The 19,478-nt window shown below is 51.5% G+C and overlaps 1 protein-coding gene across 3 annotated transcripts in view; it reads left to right on the forward strand.

The window, feature by feature from the left end:
- LOC119455667 (mediator of RNA polymerase II transcription subunit 1-like) overlaps positions 1 to 19,478 on the forward strand; it is a 227,269-nt gene that overhangs the window by 137,140 nt on the left and 70,651 nt on the right. The window contains exon 1 of one of the 3 annotated variants that reach the window (XM_049668936.1): positions 7,083 to 7,359. The exons of 1 other annotated variant lie outside the window; for it this stretch is intronic. The gene's annotated coding sequence lies outside the window, so the exon portion shown is untranslated. Of the gene's footprint in view, positions 1 to 7,082; positions 7,360 to 19,478 lie in introns of those variants that run through there. One more of the 3 variants, XM_037717087.2, reaches the window with a different exon arrangement.

Raw genomic sequence — 19,478 nt, forward strand, 5'->3', positions numbered from 1 at the left:
GTCCACCGCTTATCTACCCTACGCATTACATGACCTGCCCAGCTCCATTTTTTTTTTTTCTCTTAAAGTGTCAACTACAATATCGGCATATGATAATGTCAACTATCCCCATTTGCTCTCTGATCCACCCCGCTCTCTTCCGCTCTCTTAACTTTACGCCTAACATTTTTCGTTCCATCGCTCTTTGCGCGGTCCTTAACTTGTTCTCGAGCTTCTTTGTTAACCTCAAGGTCTCTGCCCCATATGTTAGCACCGGTAGAATGCAATGATTATACAATGACAGGGGTAAGTTCCCAGTCAGGATTTGGTAATGCCTGCTTTATGGACTCCAACTCATTTTTATTCTTCTGTAAATGTCTTTCTCATGGTCAGGGTCCCTCCCCTGTGAGTAATTGACCTAGATAAACGTACTCTTGTACAGACTCTAGAGGCTGACTGGCGATAATGAATTCTTGTTTCCTTGCCAGTCTATTGAGCATTACCTTTGTCTTCTGCATATTTCCACCTCACTCTTGCACTTTCTCGGTTAAGGTCCTCAATAATTTGTTGCAATTCATCTCCAGTGTTGCTGAACAGGACAATGTCATCTGAAAACCGAAGGTTGTTGAGATATTCGCCGTAGAACCTAACTCCTAAGTGTTCCCAATCTAATAGCTGGAATACTTCTTCTAGGCATGCAGTGAATAGCATTGGAGAGATTGTGTCTCCTTTCCTGACCCTTTTCTCGATAGATAGATGCTTTTATTGTGGATAACCAAGGTTGCTGTGCAATCTTTGTAGATACTCCCCAAGATATTCACCTATGCCTCCTGTACTCCTTGATTACGCAATGCCTCTATGACTGCTGGCATCTCTACTGAATCAAATGCCGCTGTCATAATCTATGAAAGCTATATAATGGAGAGGTTAATTATATTCCGCAGATTTATCAGTTACCGGATTGATTACATGGACGTGATCCATTGAAGAACATCCCTTCATGAAGCCAGCCTTGGTCGATTGCAGTCGAGTGTTGCCCTGATTCAACAAGGTATTACGTTATAATTACAGCAATTCGCAATGATTATGTATGTGCGCAGTCTTACCGCTTTTCGCGCGTTTAGGAAAAAAAAAGTATTGTTTGTAAATTTAGACCGATAAAGGCGGTTAAATAACCACAAAGCCACAATAGCATCTGAAGCCGCGAGTTCGAATATTAGACATACAAGTCCACGTGCTACCCATCATTCCCGTAGTAGCTTCCCTATGATAACTTTAGTGGGAAACTCTGTGGGATGAGCATGGCCTCGGAGATCGCACGCACGCAGTTTTGACCTACCTGCGTGCGCTATCTCGGCGGCGTAGAGGAGCCCCTTTGGTAACCCGCCGGCCGTGAGGTCAAATCCCTAGCACGGTGAAGCGCGCGGTGTGACCAATCGCGAGGCGGTAGGCAGGCGCCGTCGGCGGTTGTACAAAGGTCGGCGCGCGGTCGCCTGGTTTTCAGCTTTCAAACGAAGGGGAACGAAAGGGGAAAATGGCTTCATGAGGGCTGGTCACTCCCCCAATAACTGACTGGGGGTAGGTGGCGCATTGACTTTAGGAGGGGCTGGTTTCTAATCTAGCGTGACGCGGCGGCCGTTGTAGCAGCAGTGGCAACGAAGAGTCGTTTACTTCGCAAGTGTCGTCGGAGTCGTCCGAGAATTTTGTCGCCGTGACTGTTCGATCTGTGGGCGCACTCTCAGAGCCCTGAACGCGCCGTCGGGGGTTGTTGGCGCACGTCTCCCACCGCCGTGAGTGAGCTTATGCGCTTTGGAAGCCATTTTCGAATATGTTTGTACCTCTTTTAACAGAAAATATCCTCAGCATTTCCCGATTTTTCTTTTCTTTCTTTGCGACCAGTTTTCGCGCGTGGTATTCTGTCCCGAAAGACAGAAGTTCACAGGGAGATTGAAGTTATCAACAAAGGTCGAGCAAGGTATGTCTGAAGTTGTAGCCAACGATACAAGGGGACTTGCCCTTGCCAGGGTAATGGCGCCGCGGTGACGCAGGGTGGTGACGATGGTAGCGAAATGAAAAAAAAAAAAAAGAGAAAAAAAAATGTTCGTGTACTTACATTTAGATGCACCCCAGGGGATCAAAAATTGATTCGGAGTGCCTTCCAATACGGCATGTCTCATAGCTTCAGTGTTTCTTTGGGACATTAAGATCAATGAACGTTCGTCGGGGCCCTGATGCTCACAAGTCCACTTGTAGAAATTTTGACTCCTGCCTGATACGTTATTTGTTCGATCTCTGTTGATTACTTCCGCAAAGTGGGTGCATGAATTAATTTTATGAAATCATATCCAAACAGAAAAGCCGTCGTAGGAATGCAACGATTGTTATCAGAGGTCAACGCACCTCTCTAGACTGATTTAAGTTCTGTCTGCTGCCCTCCTGTAATCAATGGCGAAGCTCCATGCGGGGTCGAAGGGCACCAAAATGCGTCGTATCGGCGAAAGTGAGACGAAAAAAAAAAATGGAAACCATATTCACGCAGTGAGATGCCACAATGTTATGCGAGCCAAATATTTTTTCCGTTTTTTTTTTTTTTTTGAAGCTCCGAATCCGAATTTTGAAGCTTTCCGGAGCATTTAAAGCGAGAGATTTAAGGGCCCCGTTACGCAGAAAGCACGGCGTTGACCGTGCGTTTCCCGTGAACGAAAATTGTCTACCAATCACAGAGCGGCGCACGCCGCGTGGCACGTGCCGGTCGGTTCCTTGCAGCACCATCAGATGGCGCTCGCCTCCGCACATCCGCGGCGGCGCCGGCCGTGCGGTGGAGCGTCTCTCGGTGAAGATTACGGTTGCATAAGCTGCATTTGCCGGGAAGCGTGAGAAGCAGTCAGGGACCCTTTAATGATATTATATATGTTCTACTCTTAAAGGCCAAGCGGAAGTGTTTCCCAATTTGTAAAAAAAAAAAAAAAAATTGAGTGGAACAACAGTGCATTTTTACGGCGAGTTTGATGGTGCATATATGAACTGGTGTTATCCTGGAAATTTGTTCCAAGTGGATACGTCTTGCAAAGTCACCCGCTACAATTCGTAAACAGCAGTATGTGCCTTAAGGTAATTATGAAGTTAATTAGTGAATTTTAATTAGTTCATTCTGTTTTTCGATTTCTCATGCAAGTAATGTCTTCTTCTTTCTGGGGTTTTACGTGCCCAAACCAGTTCTGATTATGAGGCACGCCGTAGTGAAGGGCTCCGGTTTAATTTTGACCACTTGGGGTTCTTTAACGGGCACTACAACGCAAGCACACGGGCGTCTTTGCATTTCGCCTTCATCGAAATGCGGCCGCCGCGGCCGGGATTCCATCCCGCGACCTCGCTGCTCAGCAGCGCAACGCCTTCAGCTGACTGAGCCACCGCGGCTAGCCATCGCGGCAAGTAATGTCCGTCTCTCAGAATAACCCACCTCAATTACTAGAGTTACGTTATCTACAACAGGCGATTAAAAAAAAAATCCGGGAAACCTAAATATGGCCAGCACCCCCGTATACGTATTCTGTGTACGCGCACAAGCACGCGTGCCTTTGTTTGGCGCTGGCGTTACGTAATGCCCTGGCCGCTGCTTCGCATCGTGGATTCCGTTATGTATATGCACACGTCTTTGGAAAGGGCAGCGTGAAAGGGCATCAGTATTCGTGTTCGGCGCTCGTTCTATACACGCTCTTATGTGCGCCTATATACATCCGTCCGTATCTATACGGGTGCGCACGTATTACGTAGGCTTGCATTTGTTGGCTGATATGTACGCAAACCACGTATTTTTTTTTTTATTTTTCTTTGCCTTATCGTAAGCCATGTACCGGGCGTTCCATTTCGCCGACCCGTTTGCACAGCTGCGGAAGGAATAGTCATATGCTTTTCTTTTATGGTGGTGAGGGCTGCGGCAATCCCTCCGTATGCAGGTCAGCCAAAGCGCGACATTATTATTCTTTTTGGCGCCGTTTGCGACGTCATCTGAACTTTTTCGGCCTCTGCCTGCACCATGCCGACGCAGCGTGCTCGTTGCTGTGATAGTCATTTGACAGGATGGTTTAGCTTATCCAGCGACTTAAGCCCCCCTGATATCACCCGTGCAACATCAGCGCTGATACGGTAAGATAACACTATCTGGAAAGATCATTTATCAATCTTTATTTTTGCTCTGATAGCCCCTTGATGATAGGATGGTTTATCTTATCTAGCGGCTTTTTTAGCCCATATCTATCACCAGTGCATCTAGGGTTTCCATGCGGGCGCCATGTTTGTGCTGTACAAATAAAGAACGAAGCTTTCCACCGCCCAAAGAGAAAAACACCCAATCAGCTTACATTGGATGGTAAATTAATTTTCTCTTCAGTTTTCGTTTTTTTTTTTTTGTATGAAAGAATTTGCTCGTGGGAGAAAAAAGTATATCTCGCACCCATGACGTCGTCGAAGAATTCTGTTTATTTACGTCCTTGATGTTTATCCCCAATCCTCCCCCGCCTAACAACAAACACACACACCTTTTCTTTCGCCTTTTGTTTTCTCCAGTTTTGGGTAATATTATTTAGCTATATATACTTCCATACGCTGCCAATATCTGTGACTTAAGGGGAATATCTGCGGTGCTATTCTGAACACTCGCTAATTCCGCCATGTTGGCGTTTTGAGCCAATCAGGGCAGGCCTAGCCCCCATGTGAGGCAATCAGCGCTGACAAGGTGGCGAATTCGACATCATCATAACATGGCGTACTAAGACAAGGTCGAGAATAACATTCCTGGTGCAGGTATAATTGAATGTGGCGCCGACAACCGTCTTTATTCTCTACGGCGTTTTTCGGCATTCTGGTTTCCGCTCGTGTCAAAAGCGATGGCCATTCTTCCTACTTGCTATTAGGCAAACCTTGTTCTGGCATGCGGTCTAACTTCATTTAATATTTTCCTTAATGTGTACGTAACGCTGCCAAGAGGGTTTGGGGATCTATTGCTCTTTGCGCGAGGGCAATTCCTGCCGCGATGGCTCATGCCCGAAACAAGTGTCGTATTGAAGCTTGCGCCTCGCGCGCTCACCGTGGTTTACCACTGAGTGAGAATATTTCGCCGACGCTCTGGCGGAAAGTAAGGCCTATACAAAATAACGCAGCGTGATTGCGCATGCTCCGACCCCTCTCGGGTGCTCGAGCTTCCTGGATGTGGCGGCTGAAAATTGTGTGAGCCTCCAGCGGCGTTTGTTGCGTCTCGTGGATTTTGTCGGTTTGTTAATTATGCGCATTATTATTATTATTATTATTATTATTATTATTATTATTATTATTATTATTATTATTATTATTATTCGTTTTTCCGAATGCTTTGTCAGGGGGCTTTTCGCCTTTTGGTCTTTTTGGCAACCGCCAGAGAAATTGGCGGAATTGAAATGGTTAGAAAAGGCGTTGGAATTAGTCGTTCCAATTCGGATGATTGCGCCAAGTTTTTCTTACGCGTGGCCACCAAGTAATTACGACCGTGCTGAGGGTCACTAGAGAGCAAGTGAACGCTGCAGGGAGCTTCCATACGGTCCTGCGCGCTGTGGTGTTCAGCTCCGTCTCTGTGTTTCGCGCTCATATCGCTCGAGCGTGTCTGTGTAGAAGGCTGCCTAGTACGCTGTAGACTCCAGCGCCGCCTGTCATGTGTGGCGTACTCGATAAGGCGCAGACCATACATAGCCTCCGAGATAGCACGCGCAATCACCGAGGCCATGCGCAGACACGATCGAGAAATACTGAGAATGTGGCCTTGAACGTGACAAGGAGGTGTGAACATGGTTGTGGGTGAATTCGTAAACACTGATTTACCCTGCGCGTGTGTCGTGCGCAGTTTACCGGTTTTGCCATCAAGCGTTTACCAAACTCTCGCGAATTTCGTGAGCTGCTTTACTGTGGTCGTGGCTGCTGTTGGCGACACCTCTTTAGACCCCCCGACCCCTGCTATTTTTTAAAATTATCTTTATGGCGTATAGTGTGTAATCAGCTAGTCCTTACTCGAATCGAATGAAAGTGAGAAGCTAGAGTACAGAAAAAGCTGAAAAGCAGAGCGAAAATCGCTCACTGGCGCTAACGTTGACGCCCAATTTAGAAGTCCGCCGGCGCGCTCGCACTCTCGCTTTCAACGGATTGGCTGCTTTGTATGCTCTTCGGAGCGGTGCGCCCCCGCCTGACCTCGCGTCTGGCGGACCTCGTGTTCAGCATCTCATATGCACGGGCGCCGTCATGTTCCTTCTCTTTCACGAGGGGAAGCAGCGCTGCTCGTCGTCCACTACTACTCCTGCATCAAGGACATCGTCGCCTCTTGTTTCGCCGGGATCCCCGAAAGGGGCATATTACGGCGCTCGCGCAGGCTCGACTGCGTTCTTCTCAGGCATTCGCTCGTGCTCTTGCGAGGCTTTCATTCTTTTCTCCCGCTTCCTTTTTCTGGTATTATATTTTTTTCGACCCCCTCCGCATTTTCCATCTTACTTCTCCGCTCATTTCGGCGTTATTGCCCGCTCCGCTGCCGCGCATGGCTCGCTCGCGTGTGCAGCGAGCGGGCCGGGCCGCGCACACGCACGCACACATACTTCCTCCTGAGGCGTGTTCCTCTCTCGACCGAGCCGTTCTTCTCCGTTTCGCATTTTCGGCGCTGCTGCTGCTTGCCTGCCTGCTCCGTACTGCTTGCTCCCTCGCGCGCGGTGCCTTGCTTTATTCTTTTTCTTTCTCTCCCTCTCACGTGGCTGTTTCTCTCTCCCGTCTTTCTATCTCTTCTTTTCGTGCGAGCTCTCTTTATTTTCTCTTTCTGGCTGTCGGGTTTCGCGTCCGCTCTCTCTCCCCGCTGTTCTCCGTGCCCCGAGTGGAGAGAGCGCGCGCGCGCGCCTTTGCGCTCTACTTTCCTCCTTGGCGTCCTCTCTCGCTCCCTCCTTTTGCTTTTTTTTTGCTTGTCCCGCCGGCTAGCCTGCTTGACTGCAGCGGCGCGGCGTCGTGTGCTTCTCTCTCGCCCCCAACGCCCTGTTCTCTCTTCTCCTCGGCTTCCTCGGCGCGCGGTGGCTGTCGGGAAGAGTTGAACGATCTCTAAACTCGATCGGGCTTCTCTCCGCTGCTGCCGCCGCCTGCGCGCTCGCCCGTCGCTGGCTGTGCCGCCGCCGCCGCTGTGTGTGTGTGTGCCCCGTTGGAATGGGGTTGCCTGCAGCGCACCTGTAGTAGCCTAGTGCTTGGGGCCCGAACCCGGGCTCATCCACGCTGCACACCTCGGATACACCGCCTCTCGCGAAGAAAGTGCTCTCTGACGCTACTACTCCCCCCATGGATTACGACCCCTCTGGATGCCACGCTAGGTGAGTGCTTGTGTCCCCTGTCCTAGCTGCCCCTCGGAGCTAGCGGCCGCGCGTCAAACGCTGCTGCTGCTTGGGACCTGGTCCCTGTGCCGACGCTGGATTTCTCGCACCACACGGGCGTTTCGTGGGCACAACCCAGCACCGTGGGCCATTGCGTCTCTGTGTGCGTTGTGTTGCCCCCGTTTGGCGGCTGGGCCGCTTTCGCTGGCGACGAGCGCGACGGCGGACCTAGCTGAGCGCGGTTCCTGTGGCAGACGATGGGTCGCGCGTGTGTGTTGTCCGCTCGGGGCCTTCGGCGCCCGGGTCATCGCGCTTTCAGCGCGAACTCCGAGTTTTGACGTGCGCTGGCGCACAGAGGAAGGACCCCGCAGTGGGAGCGCCGGAGCATAAGCAAGCGAGCAGCATTTTGGGCGGCCGAGGAGTGTGTGGGCCGGTTATTTTTGGCAGTTCCTGGTGCGCCGTCTCGGCGTCTTCTCGAGCCAGTCCCAGTTAACGTCGCGATCGCGGCGATTCTGCTCGTTTCTCTTTTTTAATTTTTTTTTCTTTTCGCCACCTGGCACCAGGCAGCTCGTTTTTCTTTTCGTCACTGCTTTAGGGACGAGGCAGTTTTTAGTCACGGCGATCCCCCTCGCACCCCATTTTTCTTGCTTTCCACATTATTTCATCATTTCTTTCATTTTCTGACTTTCGGTATCTTTTTTTTTTTTTTTTCGTGGGACTGCGATTGACCGTATCCAGCGCAGCGTTCCCAGCCCGAGGCGACGGGTCGATACCCCCACTCCGGCCTTGTTATTCGTGCGTTCTTTTGTTCCCAGCCTTCGGCGTCGGTGGTTTTTGTTCATGTGCGTCGGGTTAGGGGCCACTAACCTGCCGCTGGAAGCTAGCGCTTGTTTATCTACCCAGAACTGCGCGACGCGGCTACTCGGCGCTGTCCGCGCATAGGCCTACCTCGCTTCCTTCCGGTGAGCTTGGGCGAAGCTGTCCGCAAACACTAAAGCACCCTTGGAATCTTTGATGGGTACTCTTGGAGTGGCGAGTTTGAAAACGCATCCACGTCTCGCTCGCAACGATCGTTGATGCTGTCTTTTTAGACAAATGGGTAGTTGCGTAAGATCAGGACCGACGCCGCAGGGAGAAGGAGCAAGGACCAGAAACTGAGGTCCGGAGCTCCCACTCCTTATCAAGGACCGCTATGTACAGCACCTCGTTTTGTGTTCGATCTGTTGGCGTCAGTCGAAGCTCGCGAGAAAGCGCGCGTTGTCAAACGACACGGTGGTTCGCAGCGTTAGTTCGCGCCATTGTTTCTTTTTGTTGATTTCTGTTGCGCGTGAGAGCGGTGGTTGTGGGCGGCCCGTCGTCGACAGCGGAGGTCTCTCGTGGAGCGTTCTTTTGCGCAACTTCTGCGTCGAATGACTCGCGGCAGCGAAAGGCCGCCAGGCACGACTTGGTCAGCGCGCTGCAAGGCCCTGCGTGCGTTCTGGTTCGAGACTCCACTGCGGCGAGCTTGTTTGCTCTCCCCCGTCTCTCTCAAGCGCGCACCCCCTTTGTCTACCAGTGGTTGCGTCGCGGACTCGACGATGGTAGAAGCCGGCCCTTGCATTTGTTTTTCCACTCGGCTCGCTTTATTTTGCGCGCGTTGTTGTTCTGTGGGGACGCTGTGTTGATTTCTTTTTGCGCGCTTCTCGTTTGTCACCGGCGGTACTTTTTTTTTTTTTTTTTCTCGCGCCGCGCGCTGGTGTTCATTGGGGCGCCAGGTTTACTGTCCGTCAGGCGGCAATCAGCTGTTGGAGCGGCGGCGGAGGAGGGACCGTGCCCCGCGAGAGATGGCGCCACGCTCGCATACCACCTGTGCCACTCTCGAACTTAGCCAGCCATACCGGCTGCTGTCAGCGCTGCCGCATCTATCGGCGTACTCTTGTTTGGAACGTGAATTTTTTATTTCTTTGTGAACAATTTTTCTCCTCGCGCGATGTTAAATGAGACCGTAACATTTGACGAGAAATGTGCTTTTGCGGAACAACTGTCGCTGCTATCTTAGTCGACTAGTTAAATCATGCAATTTCATTTAAAATCATCGCTATGAGCAGTCTCTGTGACATGGTCAGTGCTACAGGCGTGTTTTCGATGGTGTTTAACGGTACAGACCTATTTGTTGGCTTTGAGGGACACCGGAGGGAGCCGGATGCCGATTTGCGCTTTGTCCACGATCCCCTCTTATCCCGTTGGAAGTTCGCTCAGTAAATTACGTTGTAGAATACTGCAGTTTCTGTAGAGTGCAGCGGCGCGTTTTGTGTGTGCTTGCATTGGCCCGTTTTCCAACTGTCTTTTCGCAACATTGTTGTTTTGTTTTTTATTTACGATTATCTACACACGGCGTTTACAGGAATGAGAAAATTGCAAGCGTTGACAGGAGAGAGGCCGATTGCATCGTTTAGCATTGTTTTCAAGCCATTGTTACAAGGGCTGCATTATCATCCATCCGCAGTGTTTTCGCGAATTGCTTTTAGTTAGTGTTCGCACTTTTCCTCTCGGTTTCTAGGGGTTGTTGCCCCGGAAAATAAAGTACCTCCTCCTTGTTGCTTTCGTTTTTGTAACTAGAGGCCTGTCAGACTTCCCGAATTGCTTCAACTGGTCCCGTATGTGCCGACGTCTCGGGCTGTTGCCACCGGTAATCGCGAAACCTGTCCTCCCCCCTCCCCTTTCCCGCCTCCTCTATCGCGTTTATTTTCAGGCTTGTTGAAAAGTTACTTAGGTGGTCCTGCTGCCGCACAGTTACTTAAATTGGACTCAAGGGATTTGTTTGCTGGTGGCAATCGTTCGGTGCTTCCGCGGGGTTGTAATTATTGCTGCGTGTTCGAATTTGCTATGCGAACCGCGCCTGGGTGCTTCTGTACGCACGTTCTTTGTCGTGGTGAAGTGGTGAACAAGAGAGCGCAGTGCGCGGCAGTAACTGCCTCAGACAAGCTTACGTGAGCCGAAAGGAGCGCGGCTGTCAAGTATTTTTTTTTTTTTTTCCATCTTCGAACCTGTTCGAACTCCGTCGGCTTCCTTCTTGTCTTCGATTTCGCTCGGGAGTCAATGAAGTTACGAAGTCTTTACAGAACTCTCTTAAGGGTACCTAAGGGGAGGTCATGGCCTCTATCACCGGTACCATGTTTTATACACCAAATTTACTAAGCAAGAGAAGTCACAGAAGCCTGCATCTCTCCCCCCCTCCCTCCGGAGGGAGGGAGGGGGGGGGGGAGGAGAGATGCAGGCTTCTGTCATGCGCCCCGGGTTCGATCCTGAGTCCGCAATGAGTGCGCCGTCGTCTCCCCTGTCTTCGTTATCATGCCGTCGTTATCAGCGTTATCGTTATCCTCGTCGTTGTCGGACAGCTATCGCTGTTATTGTGTGTGGCACTGTATGTTTTTTTTTTTTTTTTTTTTTTTTTCCCACATAACGTGCTTGTTTGAGCCGACCTAGGAGTCTACGAGACTTTCATAACCTGCTTACTTGAGCCCTCGGTTCGGCAAGTTCAGTACCCCTATCCCCCCCTCGTGCCTGCTACTCTCAGGGTCGAACTTCGTACATGCGCTGCCGGAGCTGCGCCGGCCATGCGAGCATGCCGCAAGCGTCGCCGTTCGCCTTCCGGCCGCGGTGGGTTGCACGTCCGCAAGCGGCGCAGGTTGCCATCTCGACACATCCGGTGCTGTGACATTGCGACGGCGCAGTTTGCGATTGAACCGGCTGCGAATGATGTGTGACCCCGCCACCTCCGCGGCGTCGCGCATTACGTTACGTGAGGTGCAAGTATTCCAGAAAGTGATTCTTATGGAATATGGTATTGCCTTTTGAATACCATTGGCCACATGGGGTGTACGCGTTGGTCAACGGTAGCAGTGAATCGGGCTGAGCGCCGAGACAATAAAAATCGTTAGCCTTTGGCTTGTTGCGAAAGTAATAACGAAGTCGCATCCGACACGAAAATACCTTTGCGATATCCGATATTCCTTATACACGTGTGTTCGTTACACGCTGATATCGGCGAGAAACATTGTAAGTTTGCTTCGTAATATCCGATATTCGTTGTATCCAAGTTCTCCATAGACTTTCGGAAAAAAGGTAGCTTTTGCACGTCGCGGAGACGTGCAAGAATCGGGCGCGGCGTGTGAGCTCGCGCTACAGCATCTGCCACCGCTGGTCGTCTCGCTGTGTGTGACTCACAGCGCCGGAGGAGGGAAGGGAGGAAGGCGAAGGGTAGACGAGACGTGCTGCTGCGGGCGGCCGGAAGTCAGCGCCCGTCAGCCCTGCACCGCCGGCAGCGTCGTCTTCCTGCACTACCCCCTCCCTAGCCTTACTGCGTCTCCTTCCTCTAATTCGCCCTGCGTTTTATATGAAACGTTGCGGCATCCACGTTTACCAGGAAGGTCTCGAGAGCGGATGAAGGGGGTTCTGTCTGACGCATGTGGACCCCCCTCCTCTGTCATGCGTCCGCGTCCGATCTGCGCCACCTGCGCATTGGCGGCGCGTGCGACATGTCTTTCGCAAGGCGAAAAACAAATTTCTCTGCGTGCGTCACACACACGGGCTATTCACACATGGTGTAGAATTGTAAAACGGGGTAGTAAAGCACGCCGGACCGGCCTTGGTACCCCTAACTCTTGCAGATTGTTGTTTCTATTGGCGTATCCGTGGAAGGCAGGAGGGAATTGGGCCGGGGGGGGGGGGGGGGGGGGGGGCAGGGCTGTAGGGATGGCGTTTTGCGGTGAGGTCCGGGAAGGAAAACAGAAGCAAGACAGAGGGGGTGGAGTGGTTCCCCCCACTTCTCCCGTTAGCGCTTCCAGGAATTGCACCAGGTGGTTTGGATTTCTCCATATATATGTCTACGGTTGCCGTAACTTTTGTATCCCCCCACCCCCCCTCGCGCTAGCAAAGGTGTCGACTGATTCCTTTCCATCCGCTTATTCCCTCTTGTCTTTCTAATTGCACGCGAAGGCCGACGCGATGTGGATATAGCTAATTTCCAACATTTCCGCAGCCTGCTCTGGGGTGCGCCTACTAACGTGGATATAGCTAATTTCCAACATTTCCGCAGCCTGCTCTGGGGTGCGCCTACTAACGATTAAGCGTGTAGCAGTTCGCGCTGTTTACTTGTGGCCTGTTTCGTGCATCTTTCCGAGCGCTTCACATCGCGTGCGTTCGCGTCGGCTACCGCCCGCGTGCCTTCCTGGGCCAATCATCGACTGCTTTCGTGTGCGAGTCGAGCGCGCTAAATTGCCGTCGTCGTTTTCGAAGTCCACGTCGTCAGAAGCACGCGCCCGCGTGTTTGGGCACCGAGCAGCTGGGCACCGCGCGTCTAGCTAGGTCCGAGCGGCCTTCGTTCGTGCCGGGATGGCCGATCGATGGTCGGAGGTCAGGCCACTTTCCCTCGCGCGCTCTTCGACTGGTTCGCCGGCCACAGCCTTGATGAGATCCGAAGGGCTCCGGCGTGGTCGCTGTTGTCGCCCGCCCCAGCCGCTGCTGGGAGTCTGCCTTTTTGTGCCGTCAATCTCGCGCGCGAGGAGCCAGCCCAGAAAACACTCCCGTTTTAGGCGAGTCGGGCGGGCCTTGGCTGCCCTGCACGACCTAGAAAGGGCCGGTGTGCGGAGCCTGCGTTACAAACACTTGACCCAAGTGACAACACAAGCGAACTATGGCTGTTTCGTGTTTATACAGTCGCTTTTATTTATTTACTTATTTATTAACGTCAATGGTACAGTATGCAAATAGTTCCCTTCCTCCTACTCTCCTCTCTCCATTCCCTTAACCCCCCTCCTTTAACCCTGCTCCCGCTGCTGAGCGCCGTTTTGGTGTCAGTAGATGTAGCTGGACATGTTACAATGCGGTCAGTTGTAGTTTCCTTACTAAATTTCCTTTTCTCCCCCGTGTTGTGTAAAAATAAACAGCAAATTACTACTACTACTACTACTACTACTACTACTACTACTACTACTACTACTACTACTACTTCTACTACTTCTATTACTACTACTTCTACTAGTGCTGCTGCTGCTGCGCATCGAGTCCCTGAAGCGAAAACCTGCGCACCATCACGTCCGCGCGTAGTGTCGGTGATTGTATCTGCGTTCCCCTGGCGGTGACAATGAGATTCAAAAAAAAAAAAAAAAAAGTGCCCGTTTCCCCGTCGGTTTCTCACTCGCCATGCTTGAGCGGACCTTTCGGTGGTATATTTACGGTATTGTTAAGTGGGACAGAAAATTGGGTATTTCGCGGCTGATTACAACTCAGTTTTGACACAAAGGCCTCGACAATAATTTCTTTTTACCAATATAGGTCTGCCTAACACGCCTCATGAAGATATATATATATATATATATATATATATATATATATATAGAGAGAGAGAGAGAGAGAGAGTTGATAATGCGTTGAAGTCAAGTTCATTTTAATGCTAATTAGGCGGGAGAGAAGGGAACCTTTGAGAGTGGTCCGTACTGTACGCTGTGTGCTACTATACGGCGAGGCTTTCTCGTTTTCCACCAGCCGTGCGCGGCTGTGGCGGATGTTTGGCCGTCCATTTTATGTCGTTCTTCATGTGCCGTCACTCGCTCGTGTTGTTGTCGGCCGGCCTGATGCTGATGACTGGTACAGAAGTTTACCCGTTACACCGTCCCACTTTAGAAGTCGGAGTTCTGGCTGTATGCTCGTCTGCGACTCGTGCCAAATCGTGCGCCTCACAAAGCCTTGCGTGTTTCGTTTGTTTGACGCCTTGTATCTGGCGCGGTTCGCTCAGGCTCTTCTCCGCGAACTCCTCTCCCTGAGCTGATAGCTGTCGAGCGCATTCCTGTTTTATTTCGAATACCAGGTCTGTGACCCTTTTTCCTACTTTTCTACAAAGCTTGGAGTTAGACGCTTCGTCTTCTCAAAAACTGTCGCCACTAGCTCATTGCTTGGGAGCCGCGGACTTGTGGAGCATTTTATCTTTCGTAAGAACTGTTTGCTAATGACCGATGCCTGTCTCTACATTCCATTGGCTATCTCGATTGGCCAGAACAGGGGCCGAATTCACCAAGCTTCTCCTTCGTAAGTGTCATTTGCTATCGGCCGGCTATATTCGCAAATAATGTGTCGGACCTCACGATTGGTTGACATCTGTTCGTACGAACAATTTATCGTAAGAATTTTTTGTGCGAATATGGGCCCAGTTCCTTACGAGCCGTGCTTGCGCACTGGCGGCTGCTCGAATGAGCACGCCGTTCTGTGCACATAGATTTGGCTCTTTTGTATTTTATTTATGGCTGCATTTCAGATAGGTTGGCAGGGTCGTCGGTCCTTTGACCCTTTCAACAGACATCCTGAATGTACTTACAGCGCAAGAAATATACAGGGACAAGAAGTAACACGGACATGTCTTCCCTTGCGCTCTAAGCAGTTTCAGGATGACCCATCATCTGGGCCAAACCTTCACCTTTCAACAGACAGTTTCTTATAGCCTTGCGCTTGGGCGTATTGCCGGCACCGCGATGCTGGAGAACTTGCGTGTGCGAGATTCTTCGGTAGGCCCTCTTGAGAGTGTTCCAAACGTAGGTCTTCTCTGCTCGCCTTTCACCAAACTGAGTTAGTCTGAACGCTGCGCCGGCGTCGTGCAGCGGTCTGAACTCTTCAGGCTCGCTGGAAACGGGACTTTTACACAGTAGTAGCCGTGTGCGTGCGAGTCCTGGCTTTCTGAGCGAGGCGCCGTAGCTGCGGGCGAAGAAGCCTCCCCGCACCGCAGCATTGCCGTCGCCTGGACCGGCCGGGCAAACGTCCTCGCACGCCAGGCCGCCTCTTCTCCACCGTCGTAGGGGCTTCGTGCTTTCGCTTCTCGTTCTTTTCGCTTTCTTTTTGTTTTCCCGTCCACGTGAGCTGTTCGGAGAACCGGTTCTCCTCTGCCGCCGAGCATTCCTCTGGCGCTAACTTTTCTTTCTTTCTTTGCTGCCTCTTGCGCGGACGAGCGTCGGTCGCGTCGAGGCGAAGCGGGGCGTAGGATGGACCCGACTGCCGTGGACTGCCGCCGCCGCTGCTGCTGTTGCTGCTACAGCCGCACCAGCAGAACGACGCGCGGTCCGGGCTCTCTCTCTCTCTTCACTGCTCTGTGCAGGCGAGGAGAAATGCAAATGGCCGCTCGCTGGACAAGCGGAGGCAGCGGTCAACACTTGCAGACCCCCCTCCTCTCCTGGCTAGCTTCGCCTTCTTTTTTTCCTTTTTTTTTTCCGAACTGTTCTTTTTGTTCTGTTGTCCAGTTACGTTCACAAACAGCTCGTGTTTTCGCGGCCTATTAGGCCCACGTGATTACCTGTCGAAGCGGTTGCAGCAAGTTTTTCTTTTTGTTCTTTCGTTTACTCATTTGACGATTTTCGTTTTTTATTTCGGGTGTTGCTGTCTCCCTGCTCTCATTGGCTCCCGCAAGTGCCCCCTCCCGCTGTGTCCGGCGTTGTCGTCGGCGGCAGTCCTGCGCCCGGCGTGGGCTACTTAACCTGCGCGGCGTGTGAGCTGCTCGGTGGGGGGCTTTTTCTTTCTTTCTTTTTTCGTTCGGCAGGGTCGATTAAAATTGTTACGGCCTAAGGCGACTAGGGAGAGGCGCGGAGTACATTAGAGGCGAAAATGGTTCTATAGTTTGAATGCTGCGTGTTATGTGAGACTGTTCCCTCCCTGTTGGCTGTGAACAGATTAGCCGTTGTCAGGGGGTAGTGGTAGTTGAGTAGGCACGACGGACTCGATGGCTAAACGAGATTTCTCGTATTACACTGCTTTCCCATCATTCCACTGAGATTGACAGCTGGGCGAGTTGGTATGCGTTCATGTTGAAAAAAAAAAAAAAACAGCGCTGAGATTAAGACATGGACACAAGAAGAGACTGAACGACACAAGCGCCGTTAAAGTAAGAGCAAATAACGCGGATGAATTGGACTTGAGAGCAGCATAGCAAAGTACACCGAAAAGGGCTCTGTGCGCATTTCACTCTGAACCCTTTTCCGTGTTCTTTGCTTTATCTTGACAACACTTGTTCAGTTTCTTCCTTGTGTCCGCGTCTTAACTTCAGCGCATTTTTTCCCGCCATACCTGTTATTTTTCTTGTGGCTTGATGTTTTTGTTTTATTTCTTCGATGCTTACGATTAACGCCTCCTGCGAAAAGTGACAAGATGTGCCTGTTCTGGCAATTGCTGCGCCTGAAGCACATTATTTTGAAGACTGACATATGTGGTAACATTCTAGGTTTTCGTGAAACTCCAGCGCTGGAGGCGACGGTAGCACGTTGTCGCCGGTATCACGTGACGGTTCGACAGGCGGGGGCTAGTCTTGTAGCAGTGCCGGTGTGCGGGGCCGGGTGACTTCCTCTCTCTCTCGGAAGTCACCCCGCAAGCGAACTGTGGATAACATTTACCTAGTCGCTGTGCTGTATGTATGTAAAGAGTTCTGTTCCTCATGCTCTCGGCTATCGTCTCTCCGTGTCCTTTACCGTACGCCTACACATTGTATACAAGTATATTAACGTTAGCAGGAATAATAAACATTCTTTGTAAGCCATCGTGAGTGATGATTACGTTATAGCGCGGCTTTCATATTATACCTTTTATCTGTCATAACGGAATTGAAATAATTACCTGTGTCATGCATAACGGTAGGAGTATGTCTGTCATTGCCAGTAGTGCATAGCGTTTAACCGCGGCTGAATGCCGTTTTGCTTACGGCTGTCGCAGCATACGCAGCTCTCGGGGTGTCCTCCCTCCTGCACCACTTTTCTCTCCCTTCTTCTGCACTCTCTTTCACCTGGCCAGCGTTCGTGTCCAGCGTTATAACGACACCAGGTGGTTTGCGTTGTAACCAAGCCGGTGATCGTGTCACCCCGTTACAGCGCGGCCTACGGAGTGCGCCCTCTCCACTTCAGTGACGTCGCTGATTGTTGCAGAACCCTGCTGCGCCCGACATTCGTAGAACAAGAGCAGTATGAATGGAGTGAGATCAAGAAGGGGTGGGGCGGTAAGTCGTAGAAGACGATGCGCTGAAGAGAACCCCCTCCCCTCCACTTCCATTCGTTCCCCCTCCTGGGTGCAGGAGCGGTAAAGGCTGGTACCGCTACGTCTGGTCGCGGAAACACGCTGTCGTGCTCTTTCAGCTGCCATCTGTGCATCTCGTGCTGATAGTGGAGGGCTTCCGCTTGTTCTTTCTCTGTCTTGTTGCTGGGCGCTTGGCCCGTCTCGAATGGTTGAGCGCGTTGGAAGGGGCTGATGTGCACTGCCTACCCCAGGATAGCACGGACTGAAACGCTTGTGGGTGCACTGTTCTGTACTCCGCCTCGGCAATTGCTCGCAGCACAGCTAGGGCTACGGATCGCGTCAGCGCACACGAACTATACTTTTGTCTCAGTGGTTCCGTGCGGCACGGGCACCTTTAGAACATTAACCAACTAGCCCAGCAATTCACGCTTCTAAGATACCTTTAGATGTGTTTGCTGTCCTGGTTGTTCTAGGCGCCCGTAGTTCTACCGTGCTGCTCGGAACTACTGAGACCGAGTATAGCGCCGGTTGCGTGCCTCAGGGGAAAAAAAGGACACGCCCATTGTGCGTCACTAATAGCTAATCCTCTCGTGGTCCATCAATCCAATGTGTGACGCGAGCATCGTAGGATCAGCGGCAGACTGTGAGAGACAGTTCTCGTTCCTGATTGGCTTACGCAACCTGCTGTCGCTGCAGTGCACGGGCTTGTTGAGACGAAGTGTAAGGGCCCATTCACACTTGCGACTAGGCGAGGTCGCGCGACCAGTTGCAAGTAGTCGCAAATGGTCGCTTTTCTCGAAATGCGACCGTTTCGGGCCAGTCGCTCACTGCTCGATTTTTCAGTCGCGCGACCACAGTCGCAGAACAGCTGAACCAATCAGATGCGAAGGAACAGGACGTCCGTATACGCAGACGCTTATTTTACGCGGCGATGACATTTCAAGCAGATGTGAACGGCATATCGTGATACATTTCGGTTTAGCGACTCGTCGGTCGCATTTGTAAGTGTGAACATCGTTCGTCTTGAGTAGTTTTCTGGTCGCCAGTCGCAATTGGTCGCGCGACCTCGCCTAGTCGCAAGTGTGAATGGACCCTAAGGGCAGGCTCTCTGAAAACAGGCTGATGTCCGTTTCTTTCGGATATGTGAGTTTACGAGAGCGCGTACATATTTCTAGTGCAATGGCAGGTGTGGTGATCGTAGCTGCCCCTATCTCGCTTAAATATTCCTGCACCGAAAGGAACTCGTTCTTGTCCAGACGTCGTGCCTGGTTTAATTTCTCGCATGCACGATGAACGAACCACAGAACTTAGGTTAAGCCTCTTTCATAGCGTCGCCGTTTTGTACTTTATTGCTCTTATCGTTGTGGGCGCTGAATCGCAATAGCAGGGCTTAGAAATCGGCAAAATGAGTGGTCTTGGACATAGCTTAGAGGTTTCTGTTTTCCTGCATCTTCTTGAGAGGCTCGGTGGAAACTTTCCTTCGCGCCGCGCTGGTGAAACGAAGCCCAGGAAGCAGCTGGTGTCCTCGCGCTTCCGTCCGTCATCGCTTACAGTTTGTATCTCGCCTTTCGTAATTGCGGTGCGTAAGCATGAATGAGTCGTTCTCGGTATGCTCGTTCGCTTGCTCTTGCTGCTCTTGCGTAGATTGTGGTTAAGCGTGTTTCTCCCTTCATTCTGTGGCGAGCGCGCTGATTACTTGCGAAATAGCGGCGCGCGGCTCCCACTCCTGTCAGCTGTGCCTGCTTACGAGCGAACCTTTTTGCTGCCGGAGCAACCCGTCACCCGAGGCTTGCTGGCTGTGGAGGATCGAAGCCCGTGACTTTTGCTTAACCGGTTGGGGCCGCAAGTGTGGGTACCTCATGAATTTCATTTCACGATAATGTGGCACTGCATGTTAAACGCTGCAGCTGGCGTCAGCCAGTCGAGGACTTGATTATGCTAACGAACGTGTCCTTGCGCGCACGAGCACTACCTCAGTCTCAAACGGCAGAGCACGGCTCGTAGCTTCCGCTTGGGTGCCAGATTGTGAAACCGAGTATGGATAACTGTTAGGCGTGCGCGACGAGTTAGATGACGTCGCGTAAAGGTTGGAAGGCGGGTTTCTCGCTTCAAGTGCAT

The sequence above is a fragment of the Dermacentor silvarum genome, chromosome 6, assembly GCF_013339745.2.
Source record: "Dermacentor silvarum isolate Dsil-2018 chromosome 6, BIME_Dsil_1.4, whole genome shotgun sequence".
Classification (NCBI taxonomy): Eukaryota; Metazoa; Arthropoda; class Arachnida; order Ixodida; family Ixodidae; genus Dermacentor; species Dermacentor silvarum.